The sequence below is a fragment of the Petromyzon marinus genome, chromosome 71 (assembly GCF_048934315.1).
Source record: "Petromyzon marinus isolate PM22_M1 ecotype Great Lakes invasive population chromosome 71, UKy_Petmar_22M1.pri1.0, whole genome shotgun sequence".
Taxonomy (NCBI): Eukaryota; Metazoa; Chordata; class Hyperoartia; order Petromyzontiformes; family Petromyzontidae; genus Petromyzon; species Petromyzon marinus.
Window position 1 is genome coordinate 3,720,770 of NC_133737.1, and position 15,364 is coordinate 3,736,133.

At 46.5% G+C, this 15,364-nt stretch overlaps 2 protein-coding genes across 6 annotated transcripts in view; one reads left to right on the forward strand and one right to left on the reverse strand.

Annotated features, from left to right (window-relative positions):
* The window catches only part of LOC116957238 (uncharacterized), a 28,129-nt gene extending 18,424 nt beyond the window's left edge, over positions 1-9,705 (reverse strand). The window contains exon 1 of one of the 4 annotated variants that reach the window (XM_076055478.1): positions 9,607-9,705. The gene's annotated coding sequence lies outside the window, so the exon portion shown is untranslated. The remainder of the gene's footprint in view (positions 1-9,606) is intronic. The other 3 variants (XM_076055477.1, XM_076055479.1, XM_076055480.1) reach the window with 3 other exon arrangements.
* The window catches only part of LOC116957278 (uncharacterized), a 609,203-nt gene that overhangs the window by 178,285 nt on the left and 415,554 nt on the right, over positions 1-15,364 (forward strand). The gene's annotated exons all lie outside the window — the stretch shown is intronic.

Consider the following 15,364-nt stretch of genomic DNA (forward strand, 5'->3'; position numbering starts at 1 on the left):
ATAATCTTAATTATGAGAACTGTATCCTGCGGTGAGATTTGAATTTGGAGACCTGACATAACACACTAATACATAATCAGTAAATGTTAAAGCGAGAATAATTGTATTATACCGATCGATAATACGAACCTAGACAATGAAGCCGAGCTTAATCTGGCATACTTACAGCACACCTGCATAACTTCATACGATTAATTGTCTTATCCCGATTGGTGACACTACCCTCTACAACGAGGCAGGGCCTAATGATCATAACGTAGCGGTTCAGCGTAATCGCATACATTTGCATAATTTATTACAATAATCTCTCAAATTAGCATAATGTATGTGCATACTTACCCTAATTAACATAATTCCGGATACTTACGCGTTTCCTCCAAATTTCATTTAATTTTTATTATTTTCATTAAATTTTCAAGACCCGGCATATACAAGTGTGTGGGTCAATGTCTGTGTGTAAGTCCATGTGTGTGTCTGTGCGCGCTCTCGAACGGTGGGGTTTATGTAGAAAATGTTTTGGCAAGTAGCACACCTTAGGCCCTGCGGTGGGAATAGGCTATTTCTTTTTCACGTCTGTCACCTTTAAATAGTTAAATTAGCGATTTAGTGCTATTTTGATATGTATTTTTATTTATTGCGCGACATCGACCGTACCAACTCACGCCAATTGCGTGGGGAGGGTGGAGCCTACCAAGTGATGCGCGTTCGATCGACCTCACGGGGGACATTTTCTTTCACGCATTTAACATGCAATAAATATACACATAACGCTGCGGCTATTTCTTCAGTGTCATGTCCTCTTCGCCCCCTCCCATCACACACGATGCGTGCAGTTACTGCTATAAAGTCCGTAAGATATTAAAATGTTTACAGCATGTTTGTGTGCCAGTCTGTGCTGTGGACTGCTGCCTGCTGATTAATTAACGTCAGTGCACTGCCACTATTATGTACACTGTTCATTTTGCTTTTGCCCATTATGAGTGTATGGCAGTCTATAATCTGTTGCCTGGTTCTTTACCTCACTCAGTGTACTGCCAGCCTTTCATGTCGACTGTATTCTGCTTTTCCAGCTGCTGCCTGTATTTCCAGCTTTTTTCATCCACTGTAGCAATGCTTATGTCATTGAGTCAGCATACTGCCAGTCTATAATCTACACTGTAGCCTGCTTCTCAACTTACCTGTGCATGCTACTGCTATTTAATGTACACTTTTTTCAGCTTATTTCTTCTATACATTTCTATAGTTTCGATTGCTCACATCCTATTTACCGATACGTAGTAATGCGATGCTGATAGCTGTGCCATCATAGGGGATTGCTGTGCACGTCCATGTGTGTGTTTGAGTCCATATGTGTGTGCGCGTAGGTCCATGCGTCTGTAAGTCCATGTGTTTGTCTTTTTTAGAATGGACAACGCCCGATGTGTGTGTGTGTACGTCCATGGGTTTGTGTGTCAGTCGCTGTGTGTGTGTATCAGTCGCTGTGTGTATCAGTCGCTGTGTGTGTGTGTTAGTCGATGTGTGTGCATAGCTCCATGTCAGTGTGTAAGTCTATGTGCGTTTGTGTCTATCTGTGTCAGTCAATGTGTGTGTGTGTACGTCCATGTGTTTGTGTGTGTGAGTCGATATGTGTGTGTGTTAAGATAACAAAAGGGGTTCCACAGGGTTCCATCCTCGGCCCCCTCTTGTTCTCTCTTTATGTCAATGACTTGGCCACTGACCTGGATCATTCCAGGGTAAATCTTTTTGCAGATGACACGATACTGATTACTGCTGGCCGCTCTCCGGATGACGTGATTGCTAAGCTCCAGGGTGATTTCAACAAACTACAACATCAGCTAGTTGCTCTTAAACTAGTCCTAAATACCTCCAAAACCAAGGTGCTATGCTTCTCACCAGGACTAAAGCAGGAAGTTATTTTCCCAAATTACATTCCTTAAATAATTATCAAATAGAGCAAGTCAAGATCTATAAGTATCTTGGGGTCATCCTGGATTCAAAACTGAATTTTGAAGATCACATTGATATTGGTAAAAAGACAAAAATAAAAATTGCTTTTCTGTATCGACACAAGCACTGCTTCCCCCCTATGTTCCGTTTGGAATTGATAAAAGCTACCATACTGCCTCTACTTGATTACTGTGATATCGTGTATAAATCAGCCCCAAGTACTGTACTGAAGAAGCTTGATTCCATCTATCACTCGGCCTTAAGATTTGCATTGAACTGCCCATATAGGACTCACCACTGTGATCTCGACATTGGGTCAAACTTAACATCTCAATGTTCGATGGCTTGTACACCAGATCTTATTTATTCACGATGTACTTACAAAAAAATCCGCAGACTACCTGCTGGATCTCCTGTTTCAAAGAACAAATTTGACCTCAGGTCTTCGCTCATCTACCAGCTTCACATTCCCTATTGCCGTACAAAAACCGAAGGAAGGGCCTTTGCTATTGATGCCCCCAGGGTCTGGAATGCTATTGCCAATAAACTGCAACTTGAATCACTACCTATGAGATGTTCACTCAAAACTGCTCGAGGAGTTCTACACCCCTAGCTGCCACTGCTATTCAGTGACCTAAAATTAAATAAAATGTTTCGCTCTGGATGACCGCTGCAAAGTATTCTGTATTTTGATTTAGTGTGCTGATCTTAAAGGTGCATTGAAAAATGTAATACTCCGACTGATGCTCCTGTTGTTTGTGGAGTGACTCATGCAGCCAGCTGTGGCTCTAGGGTTTGGTGTTTATGTTATTTATGTAGTTTATTGTAAAAAATTCGGTCACAGTTCCTATGATCACTGTTACCTTGCATTTATGGATTTATTTTGGTGATTTCTAAAAGTTTTTTGGTTTGGCCATGTTGTTGTTTATTGTAGTACGGAGTTAGACTGATGGCCTTAATCTATTTTTTCTTGTTGTTGTTTGACTTGCATCCCACTGGGATTTTTGCACACAGCGTTGGTGTGCGGTGCTATTTCAGGAATATTTTGATGTTTTTTCCTGGATTTTCTGTTTGCACATGCACAAAGTCACTTTAAGATGTTTTCTTGTTCATGTTTTTGTTTTTTTGTTTGTTGCGGTTGCACCCGATTCAAGAGCCGAATGGCTTACAGGGCTAAACCAAATAAATGAAACTATGAAACTACGTGTGTGTGTGTCAGTCCATGTGCGTGTGTTAGTCGCTGTGTGTGCGTGGCTCCATGTTAGTCAGTGTAAGTCCATTTATTTGCGTGTCTGTAGGTCTATGTGTGCGTCTTAGTATGTGCTTTATTAACCTGGTCAAGGCCTATGATACCATCAGTAGGCCTGGCCTCGGGGTTGTTCTTCGTGCTTTCCGAGTCCCTGACCCACTGCTCACGATCCTTAAGGACCTTCATGATGGTGAGCGGCCCCGCGTCACACTACATGGCCGTGAGTCAGAGCCATTCCTTCTGCACCTTGGGGTGCGACAGCGATATCCTCTGGCTCCCACATTATTTTACATTTATTTGGACCACGTAGTTCGTTAAGCCTTCAATGGCTGTACCGCAAGAATTCCTATCTGGTACAGATACAATGGGAGGCTGATCGATGTCCGGGTGCAGTCAAGGGATGGCTCCCTATTGGTCAAGCATGTTACGTATGCCGATGATCTGCTAATTGATGCTCACTCAGAGGAGGAGTTGGACGCGCTGCTGCTGAACCTGGAGCTTGCCACTAAGAGGTGGAGCCTTACTATCAGCCCCACCAAACCGAAGCACCTGCCTGGCTATTTTGTACCATCGGCCAATCCACCCCCACAACTCACAATTGGTGATGGGGGCAGTTGTGGAGAGAGTGGAGAGTTTCCCATTCCTGGCCAGTGTGCTCATGACCGGCTCCGGTTTCACAGCAGAGGTCTCACTCCGAATCAGTCGAGCGGCATTATCTTTTCATTGGCTGCGTTACACTGTGTGGAAGCTACCTGCTCTCTCGCTCCGCACGAACCTCCAGGTCTTCTTGCGCACGGTCATTCCCTCCCTTCTCTATGCTTGCGAAACTTGGACCCCCCTAATGGAACATCTTTGCCGGTTACAAACATTTAGTCTGGCCTGCCTATGATCAATCCTAGGTTTAACCAGGCTGGATTGTGTCATGAGCTCACAAATCCTTGACAGGTCGGGAATAAGTCCCATTGGTGACCTCCCACGACAGGCAAGGCTGCGCTGGCTGCACCATGCAGACCGCATGCCCAGCCACCGCTGGATCGAGGGGGCTAATTGGGCGCGGCACAGGCTAGACAAGAGATGGAGTGATGTGGTACAGGAGGATGTGGAGCTCAGTGCATTTGTCGATGACTGGTGCCAGCGGTGTCAAGATCGGCCTCTGTGGAGGATGCTCATGAAGGACGCTACTGGGCAGTTGGAGGCAGTCGCCCTCCCACAACAACGGAGAGCGGAGGAGCGATGCTCAGAACAACGAGCAGAGCGCCGGGTGGCTAAAGCATAGCAAGTTGCCATAGTAGGGGCCACAGGTGGTGCATCAGCCAGTCATCTCAGTCAGTCGACCCCTGCCACCTGGGTCTACCCCGTGACCTCCTGCCAGCGGGCGCTCGACACTTCACGTGGCCTCAAGGTGCACATAGCCGGGCACAAGCGTCGTGGTGACGTCAACGCCACTTAGTGGTGAATGGCAGTTGTTGTTGTGTGTGTGTACGTACATATGTGTGTGTGTGTGCGTAGGGGAGCGATAGTGTAGTGGTTAGCGCGCTGCGCTATGAACCTGGAGACACGGCTTCGATTCCCGCTCACGGCCAACACCAGTGACAATTCTCTGAACTGGTCCGGGCCCTCCCCTAGGTCGACTCAGCCTCAAATGAGTACCTGGTGCGGTGTGTAAACATCGCCACTAAGGAGACAAACGCGGTCGGGCGTGCTGTTGGGCACCCACCCCCTCATGTACCGTTCCGGCCTTCATAGGTGCTCGCTAACAGCACTTGCCCCTACAGTCTGTTAAGGCTATATGGGGGACCTTTGGAAGTCCATGTGTGTGTGTCAGTCCATGTGTGTGTGCCTCTATGTGCGTGTGTGAATCGATGTGTGTTTGTGTGTGAGTCTGTGTGTGTCAGTCGATGTGTGTGTCAGTTGATGTGTGTACGGCAATGTGTGTGTGACAGTCCATGTTTGTGTGCATTGATATGTGCGTGTGTACGTCTATATGTGTGTGTGAGTCGATATGTGTGTGTAAGTCTATGTGTGCGAGTCGATGTGTGCGTGTCTAAAGTCGATGTCTGTGTGACTCCATATGTGTGTGTGTGCGTCGAAGTAGATGTGTTTCTATGTGTGTGGGTCGATGTCTGTGTGTAAGTCCATGTGTGTGTCTGCCTTTTTCGCCCGGGCAACGCCGGGTACTTACTGCTAGTAGTTAATATACTTCACTGCAAATACAAACTTGACACTGCCATCCACTGGCGTGGTAAAAAGGTGGTGGCGCGTTCAGAACCATGCCTGGCTGCCTTCATCTGCTCAGTATTAATGCTTCCTCACTTCACCGTGTAATTAATTTAAGATCAATCAACATAGCGGAGGCCCACAATAAGTTCAGCTTTCACTTATCAATCATGTTTTCTGTCGGCAATAATCAAACTAATTGTTGAGTTCATAATGCAGTGAAATAACTGCGCCACAGCTCCCCATAAAGAAAAACTCGTAAATACACGTACATTTCACATGGGTCATTAAGATATGATATAAATAAAACATCCACCATTCATGACGAAATGGAAGTAACCTTATCACAGTGCTAATGCCATGATAGGTGCAATTTAAGGCCATGTAAGTGTGGATTCCTTGTCAGCAGGTAATGGTAATGATCCAGGTGTCAAGGGATGACTGACAAGTGAACCAGCTGCGCTCCCAACTGTCTTGCTGGGTTTTAGGAACTCAGCATTCTACCCATTCATGTGGTTGTCGCTCCTCCGACCTCATCGTTGTTCCAGAGCAAATATCTCTTAACTGCCCTGCAGCATACTTGGGCCTCCTCCACAGAGGCCAATATTGACACTACTGATGCCAGTCATCGGCGGTTCCGATCACTGCCACATCCTCCAATCTCTTCTCTAGCCAATGCCATGCCTGTTTAACCCTAATATCTGGACTAACAGAAGCTGCTTGAGCTGGAACTGGGAATTCGGGATTCATGAATGAACCAATGCAGCCTTGCCTATCAAACAGACTCATGATTATATTATATATTGATATATTAAGAATCTGTAAGCTTTTAATACGTAAGTCTGGTTTAATTAAGGATGAATCATAGGCAGGCCAGTCTTCATTGTTTCAGCCAGCACAGATGGTAATTTAAATAAGTTCATATTTTACATCCACAGACTAATATCTGTGGCCAAGAAGATTCACAGCTTCGTTCGTTTCTAAAAACGCTTGTTCTGGTGAGGGTAGTGGTGGCAGCACACTGAGTAGGGCGGTCCAGGCCTCTCTTTCCCTGGCGACAGACTCTAGCTCAACTTGGGGAATTCCAAAGTGTTCCCAGGCCAGCCGAGCGACATAGTCCCACAAGCGTGTCCAGGCCAGCCCCAGGGTCTTCGCCCAGTGGGACGGGCCTGGTAGAGTTCCAGGGGGAGTCTATTCGGGGGCATCCGTATATATATTCTATATTGATATCACCGCTAGAGCCAGGTCCAGGGGTTGTGTTCGCCAACAAGCGACTTGTCGTGACCCAATTAACCCAGTCAGGCCAGCTCTAAATGGCTACATGGTGCCATCCTGTGCACCGAACATCCGTAGGATGAAGGGTGAGGGGCGGGTGCGATTCCAGTATGGCTGGGAGAGGGATGGTCTCATATGGACTAGACCTTGGCGATGGACACTCACAGCTTGTATGGAGCAGAAGTCCAGGCACCTTCTACACAGAGTTACACAGTACAATGAAAGAATGCTGCTCGACTAATTTTAAGTGAGACTTTGGCTGCCAAACCAGAACTGGTCGTGAACACATTAAGCAGATATGGGAGCTCCTCCACCACTTGTAGAACTGCCTGATTATTCATGGAGCGTTGAGCAGGTGCAGTGTTGTATGACATGAAATTCCCAGGCAGGTGATTTATTTTTGTGGAACATTTGCAAGGCCCCATTTCATGATGGAATTATCAAGGCACAGAACAATATTCCCTAATTCCATCTCATCAAGTAGCCATTACCAGGTCATGAGCAGATGTAATATAGTTGACCAGCAGGGAACGATCCTTAAACTATAACCAGGCATCGATAAGCGTATCATTGTAACCGTAACGAATACAATGATTTTTCTATGATCATTGGAGGCTTCTCAAACTATATAGCATGTCTGACGATACTAGACAGGCTCACCAGCATTGCAAAAATGTCATCAACACCAAGATGCAAGTCCTATTGCTGTGGCAAGCCATGCTCCATAAGAAACACTCTTTATGTTCACAGTTTCACGTTTCCCATGGACAAGATGACTTCAGAGTACAATGTTGTCATTCATGCCAACTAAACTCCACATGCCTCTTAAATGCAATAAACATCCGAAGTCACTGTCATTCTGACTGCTGAACAACATGGCACTCGAGGCATCGTCTTGCAACTGAGGAATAATACCCTATACAGAAATGAAACACACCGATCCTATGATGCTCTTCAATGACTACTGATTTTCTGGCAAACTGATGATAGCTACAATTTCCTACTTTGCCAAACTGATCCAGCAACAGGCTTGCCAACACAAAATATTTCTGCCATGGACTTCCTTGCCTTTAGGATCATGGTGCGAAACGGCAGCTTCAATCTTTTCTTGAGATGCAAAGAGCTCTTCCACCAATTTGCTGTCAACATGTATGCCAAAATTGAAGCTTCATTCGATTAAACCCACAAGATGGCAAAACATCCAACATTGTCTATCCTGAAGCTCTCCAAGGCCAACGAATTTAAAAGCTGTCCTCATTATGAAACAAACAAGCCCTGCGATTGTATACCTTCAACCAAAAAACCGTGACAATATATACACATATTCTTAGTTCTTTCGGTAAAGTCACGTTGAAGGGAAACAACAAAATAATAAAATATATATAAAACAATAAAAATTCTCACGACGTTTCGACCACAACACAAACGGTCGAAACGTCGTGAGATTTTTATTGTTTTATATATATTTTATTATTTTGTTGTTTCCCTTCAACGTGACTTTACCGAAAGAACTAAGAATATGAATTACTGCAGTCACGAAAGCTTTAAATCAAAATATATACACATTTACAGACTTCATTGGTATAAGTAAATCATTCTAATAAAGCCAACATTGCAAGACATTACTCATAATGTTTGATTACTGAGACCTGTGTGAAGCCGGGTAACTTAGTAATAACTGAATAAATACTGTACTTTCGATGACAATGTTTGTGCAAGAGTGGGGAGCGATAGTGCAAATGGTTAGCATGCTGCGCTATAAACCAAGCGACCCTATTTTTCTTCCCAAAGAGCAACATTTGGTTGTCGCATGATGAGGCTGATTGTAATTAGTGGCGAACATCCTACTCAGATTGTAAATGTTGTGGCTTGGCTCTCCAACAAACCGGTGTGCTGTACTGGTGACGAATTGGCCACGTTCTGTTTACGTGACAACCTTTAATAATTGGCTGTGTCGGGTGGTGGCGGGTTTTAACGACACATTTTATATTTACGCGATCTAAACCAAACAAAACTGTATTACGGACGTATATTTGTAGTTTGCGTGTCTCTCTCCCCGTGGTCGCGTGGATTTTCCTCCGGATCCTCCGGTTTTCCCCTCCACATTTAGAGTCAACATCACCACGCGTTTAGAGTATTTGACCGACAGACATTTCCACACGTTGATAAGCCACTTTGTTGTGGGCAGGTCGCTTCTGGAATAGAACGGTATAGCCCAAGTGGGATATGCCTGGTGAAATAAAAAAAACTGTATTTATATTTTAAAGAAACAAAGTTTCAAAGTAGTGAGCCAGGTGAAGACAAATTAAACTTAAGCAGATAATTAAATTTCGATTTAAAGCTTTCGTGACTGCAATGATTCATCTTCTTTGGTTCTTTCGGTAAAGTCACGTAGAATGATAATAAAATAATAAATTGATAAAATAAAATAACACAATAATATTCTCACGACGTTTCGGCCACAACACAAGCGGCCTTCATCAGGTGAAGGGGGCGAGACTGTCTGGTAGGACAGCGCTGTCCTAGTCTGGTAGGACAGCGCTGGTAGGACAGCGCTGTCCTACCAGACAGTCTCGCCCCCTTCACCTGATGAAGGCCGCTTGTGTTGTGGCCGAAACGTCGTGAGAATATTATTGTTATTTTATTTTATCAATTTATTATTTTATTATCATTCTACGTGACTTTACCGAAAGAACCAAAGAAGACAGATAATTAAAGCAAATGCAATCAGGCGAGGGCAGGAGGCAAGGTCCCTCATGGCTAGGCCCCGCGTTGTAATGTTCCAACCTGGACGTCGATTCCATACTCGCTGCTACTCAATTGATGTCCCTACGAGAGAGAGAAGGAGCGAGGCTCTACCTGGGTAAACAACAACAACAATCACCACCACGACAACAACCACGATGTGAACTTCTCACCTCGGATCTCAGTGAGCGCGCGCGAGGATCGGCAGCTTCCTGGTATCTCGTGACGTCACGAGGCAGCAGCAGGTGACATGACGTCACTTACAGGGGACAACACACTGCCCAACCCAATGAGGTGGTGTAACTGAATAAATTCTTCTTCTTCTTTGGTTCTTTCGGTAAAGTCACGTAGAATGGAAATAAAATAATGAAAATAAAACATAATAAAATAAAATTCTCACGACGTTTCGGCCACAACACAAGCGCTTCAATGAACGCTGCTAAGATTCGCGCATTATTATTTTACTTCCATTCTACGTGACTTTACCGAAAGAACCAAGAAGATGAATCCCTTCTAGATTTGAGGCTTTCGTGACTGCAAGGATCCATACTCTTTGGTTCTATTCGGCAAAGTCACGTAGGTAAAAATAAAATCACAACGTTTCGGCCACAACGCAAGTGGCCTTCATCCGGTGAAGGGACTGGACTGTGCAGAGGACAGCATTGGAGTGAAGACAGCAAGCCCAGGTCGCGTCCTTTAAGCTGTGTGGGAGGAAACAAAAAAAACGCCTTGACAAAGGAATTAGCATAAAATGATGTACTGGACCGGCACGGTGAAGGGGGGGGGAGTTTACATAATGCTGGTGTGAAGGGAAATAAGCTGCTGTGAAAGTTTGGGATACCACTACTTGAATAAATATACTGTACCATTGAAATTAGTTTAATGTTTGGTTTGATTTAGAACATCTTTCCAATGATTGCTTAATTTGAAACCATCCTCTCGGTTGAAATTGTGTCTGTGTTTGTAAATCTGAATTGCTTCGTGGACAAATCTCTGATAAAAACCCGTGGGTTTGCAGAGAACCTTGGTATCGGAGAACACTATATCGTGATCACCCACAGCGTTGTAACAGTGATCAGCAACGGCAGAAGAATTCGTTCTGCCGTGTTTCAAATCTGATTTGTGCTCGCGAATTCGGTCAGAGACATGTCGTTTCGTCTCCCCGATATAGCAGTCACCACAGGTGCAGCTCAATTTGTAAACCCCGGGGTACTGTAAGTCAGGAACGACATCCTTCACGGATGGGATCAGGTCACTGATTTTGTGTACTGTATTGAACCGGACCAGGATCTTGTGTTTGTTTAGAATTTTGGAGATATTTTTAGTAACGCCTGCTATATATGGTAGTGTGATGGTTTTGACCGGAGTATCAAGTGGTTGTTTCTGTATGGAGGGAGAAACAGCTTGGCGGATGGTACGGTCAGAGTATTCTCACCGGGTTGGCGGTGGCGTGCCTCTAAGGCGGCCCTTGCCTCCTCCTCATTACTCACGCCAAACCGCAGGTCAAGTTGGCGCATTAGCTCTGCTAGCTGGGTTTGTGTGCTCACAGGTAGGGCTTCCGTGAAGTTAGCCGCCCGTCCATCTGAGTGCATGGTCAGTTGCTCTAACGCCTGCGCGTCTGTCCAACCATTAATTTTTTTAGCCCCTAAAACGTTGCGGGTAAACGCTTTCCATGATAGAGTCCCCTGGCCGGTGAATATATGTCTTATGCGCTGTGGGTTCATGCCGCTTCCGACACTAAATTGTGGGGACCGCTGCTCCCCGATTCCCCACTCCCTTGTGATCCGAGGCTCTCCTCTTCTACACTCGGGGGAGGGTTGCTACCCTCCGCCTCTCCTACCTTCGCCGCTGCTGTGCGAGGCATGGTCCGCGGCTGGCGCTTAGCCCCCCCCCCCCCCCCCCCCGTTCGCACACACGCCCTACGTGCCCAGGCACTAACAAACCCGACGTCGCTACCTGCCCGGCTCCGTACACCAATCGCACACGAGGGACTCGGGGTCAGGGGTTAGAGGGCAGGGGCGTCCACCGCGCGCTCGCCGCCGATTGGAGGGGACACCTCTGAGCCGATTTAAAGGCCGTGTGAACAACCACGCGTGGTGCACGCGCACACAAGACACTCCACCCTCCTCTTCGCTGTAAACAGCCACGCATGCACGCGAACACAAGGCACTCCACCCTCTTCACACTCACAAAGACCACACGACACAGTTTATCCTCTACTGACGATTTATTCCCCGCGAATAACCCGCTAAACTACGCGTGTTTGTGTGGGTGAGCAGACACTAACCTACCCCTCGGTGATCTGGGGCTCAATTTATCCTGCCTGTCGCTCCACTTTCTACCCTCTGGTTAATTAGCCCAAACTCACCTCTCCCTTACTTATGCTTACTACTACTCTGATGCGCCGGAAGCTGTGGAAGGGCGATGCTGTACGTCGTCTCCGTGGAGAATTGGGCCTGGCTGCGTTGAACCTCGTCACACGGATGACTCGAATGGCTGGCTCCAACACCCCGCTGATCTCGATGCCTTGAAGAACACCACCTACTGCCTGAATCCTCCTCCTTTTATCCTACCCATAACAAATGCGTTCCGCTGTTTCGCCCCCTTGGCCTCCCGTCCAATCAGGGGTGTTTCCATCTGCGGTGGCTCAACAGCCCCTGCCGTGACCATGCGATTACAATCCCAGGTCACGGCGCCGCGGTGTACGTCAGCCTCGGGGGTAGGTCGTCCAATTCCCTGGCCGTAGGAAACCATGAAGCTTGATCCCATTAGGGGCTTCTGGACGAAAACCTGCCGGCCAGGTGACTTCCCCTCGGGCTCTATGTGGGGTATGCGTGCATTCATGTGGGGGGTGGTGAGGGGCGAGCAGCGTCGGTGCCGTCGCTTCTTGGTGGCGGCGTCACGGCGGTGGGTACGGCCCCGACGGAGCGGCTCCGTTGCGGCGGCACCACACAAGCACAGACAACTCACTCTTAAATGTGCTAGAGTTTAAAGCTCTAAATAAAGTACCAAAAATGTTACTTGAATTTCTTTATACAAATTTCATACCCAAGATTTGAACTTTTAAGTTTTAGATCGAAAGGTCAACACTCAAGCGATTTGTCCACTACAAACAGCTTAATTTTAAAATGTAAATGGATAAAACATCAATGCAAATGTTAAAAGTTAACTTGCAATGGTGTAAGTGCAAAAATGACATCACTGGACCCTATTCATGCATTGTCCCATTGGATGCACTACATCATATTAAACAACTTTTGAAAACACACCAAAGCATTTGATGTGACTATTTACCTTAAAGCAGGAAAAAAATCTAAAAATAGCACAAAAAGAATGTTCCAGGAAAGTTTACAAGTGTCGACTCCTACGTTGGTATTAATACATATTTTTAACAAAACCTGTTTGCAAAGCACTCGTGGAATAAGGCTTCCATACCAAATATTAATTGATTTAAACGAGCCAAGTAATTGATTAATTGATGGCGATTTTGGTTCAGGCATGCATTGTGCCCGGATGTCAGTATGTGTGCAAAATTTGGGATCGATTGGACAACGGTAACTGGACGACATTTTGATTATGAGATTTGACCACGACAAATGAAACTTTTTTTCACAACTTCGTTTAACTCACCGTCGAGAAGTACGTCAATGATGCGGTGCCTGCTCCCACATCAACGCTTACTTGAATAGGTTGTTTGATAAATTAATCTTCATTGTAAATTGTTTGTTTGTGTGGAGGGTGCTTGTAACTCGTTGACACGGAGCAGGCCCGCATGAGACACGTGGCGCCTGCTTTTCGGGCAAGCCGATTCCAAAGTTTAGGGACCGCGGCGTTTTTTACTGCGACAAATATACAATTAATAAGTCGTCCATACAAAAAGTGAATTGCTTTCAAGAAGCCAATTAATTGATTATTTTGATACAGGCATGCATTGTCACCGGATCCGAGTACGTGTGCAAAATTAGGGTTCGATTGGACAACGGGAAGTGGACGAATATTACATTACAAGATTTGACGATTTGACCACGACACAGGAGTCAAATTTTCTTGCTGTGGTTTTCAACCCTGATGACGATTGCTTGTGTTGCAGTCGAAACATCGTGATAATTTTATCGTTTTATATTATTTTATTGTTTCCCTTCTACGTGACTTTACCGAAAGAACCAAGAATATGAATCCCTGCAGTCACGAAAGCTTTAAATCAAAATCTAAGTAAAACCGTTTAAAAAAATCAGGCTTTGTGCATGTGTACTTTTTGTGAACCCAATTGTGCCATCACCATAAAACCAACACACCCCAAACTTTCCATGTGCACTCACTGGTGAGTTAGTTTTTTTTCGCTCTATTTTTAACTTACCTGCTCACTTTCAACACCTGTAACACCTGCACACACCCCCCCCCCCCCCTCTCTTTCTCTCATCATGCGTTAAGGCCCAGGGCATTCTGACTACTTCCGGTTTTCCACACACGCTAACACATTGTGACATTTCATATACAGTGGTACCTCGGTATACGTCGTTAATTCGTTCCAGAAGGTAGGACTGATACCGAAAATGACGTACGGGGATACAGACGGGCATAAGAGCTATAGCCGGCCAGGTGACCCAAGTAGGTGACAGGGTGACCCAAATACGTGAGGAAGCGAGCCGGAACATGAACAAACTACAGTCCACAGTGGAGACCATTCAGTCCGAAATGGGAGAACTGCGCTCCACGGTAGGGGGGCTAACTGGACGAGTGTCCCGATGAGAGGCCGAGCTTGGACAGACACATATCAGGGGAAGGAGAAGGGATGGGCAGGGGGCCTCCTATGGGGCTGCCCCCCGGGCACGTTACCTGTGTGACCGCCGAGGGCACCTCATGAGGGACTGCCCTCAGGTCGCCCGTGCTAGACATGCGTCGGGATTAAACTCCAATGCCCCCTAGAGAGTGGACCAACTAGGGGTGCAATCAACGTGGTCCCAATACAGAAAGATGATAATAATGGTGAGCGAGTGGCCTTCACACAGATTCCAGCAACAGCGCCTAAGAACGCGGTGACTCCGGGCGACTGGCTACACGAGTTAGTGGCGGGGATCACGGGAGCAACGTCGCTGGAAGAGGGACAGGTAAATGGACGGCGTAGCCGGATTCTACTGGACACGGGGGCGGTGGCCTCGCTCGTGAGCGCCACAGCGCTCGGGGTTGACGTGAGCCACCTGCAGGCCCCGGATTGCGCGCTGCACACGGCGAGTGGAGCCAGGATGGGGTTGCTGGGAAGAGTCTCCCTCGAGGTCCGTCTCGGACACCAGGTGTGCACCCAGGACTTCTATGTCTCGAGTGTGTTATGCCATGAGTGTATCGCAGGTACAGACCTCCTGGAGAAACTGGGGCTCAATGTGCAGCCCTGCCAGCGATGCGCCACGGTGGAAGGCAGCGGGGAGCGGATTCCGTTCCTGCGGCAAGAGCCGAATCGCCCCCGCTTCACACCCGTGGCCGCTACCCTGGTGTCGGCCGTCAACCTTCGGGCCGCTCCCCACACACCGACCATCGGGCGTGGTAATGCTAACTCCTCACCTGGAGTTGGCAGCACTGTTGTATACGACCCTTTTTCCACAATTAATATCAATAATGTTTGCCGATATATATTTTTTAATAGTAACCGGAATAATGAATGAAAAACACAAACCAGACTCTCAGCAAACAACAGATGTAGGTCGTGAAAAGGCCATTACAAAAGGCCATCCTCCCCACACACACAACGGGGCGCCAGGAGATGGATCATAAAAGGTAATAAACCAAATCAAAGGAGACAGGGGGGGGGGACACTCCAAGAAATTCCAGGGCTCCATCTTGGGAACCCGAGACATAGGGGCGCCAAGCGAGTATTTGCTATTAAACGACAGTTAAAGTTCAAAATTCCACAACAAGAATAAGCTAACATCATCGATC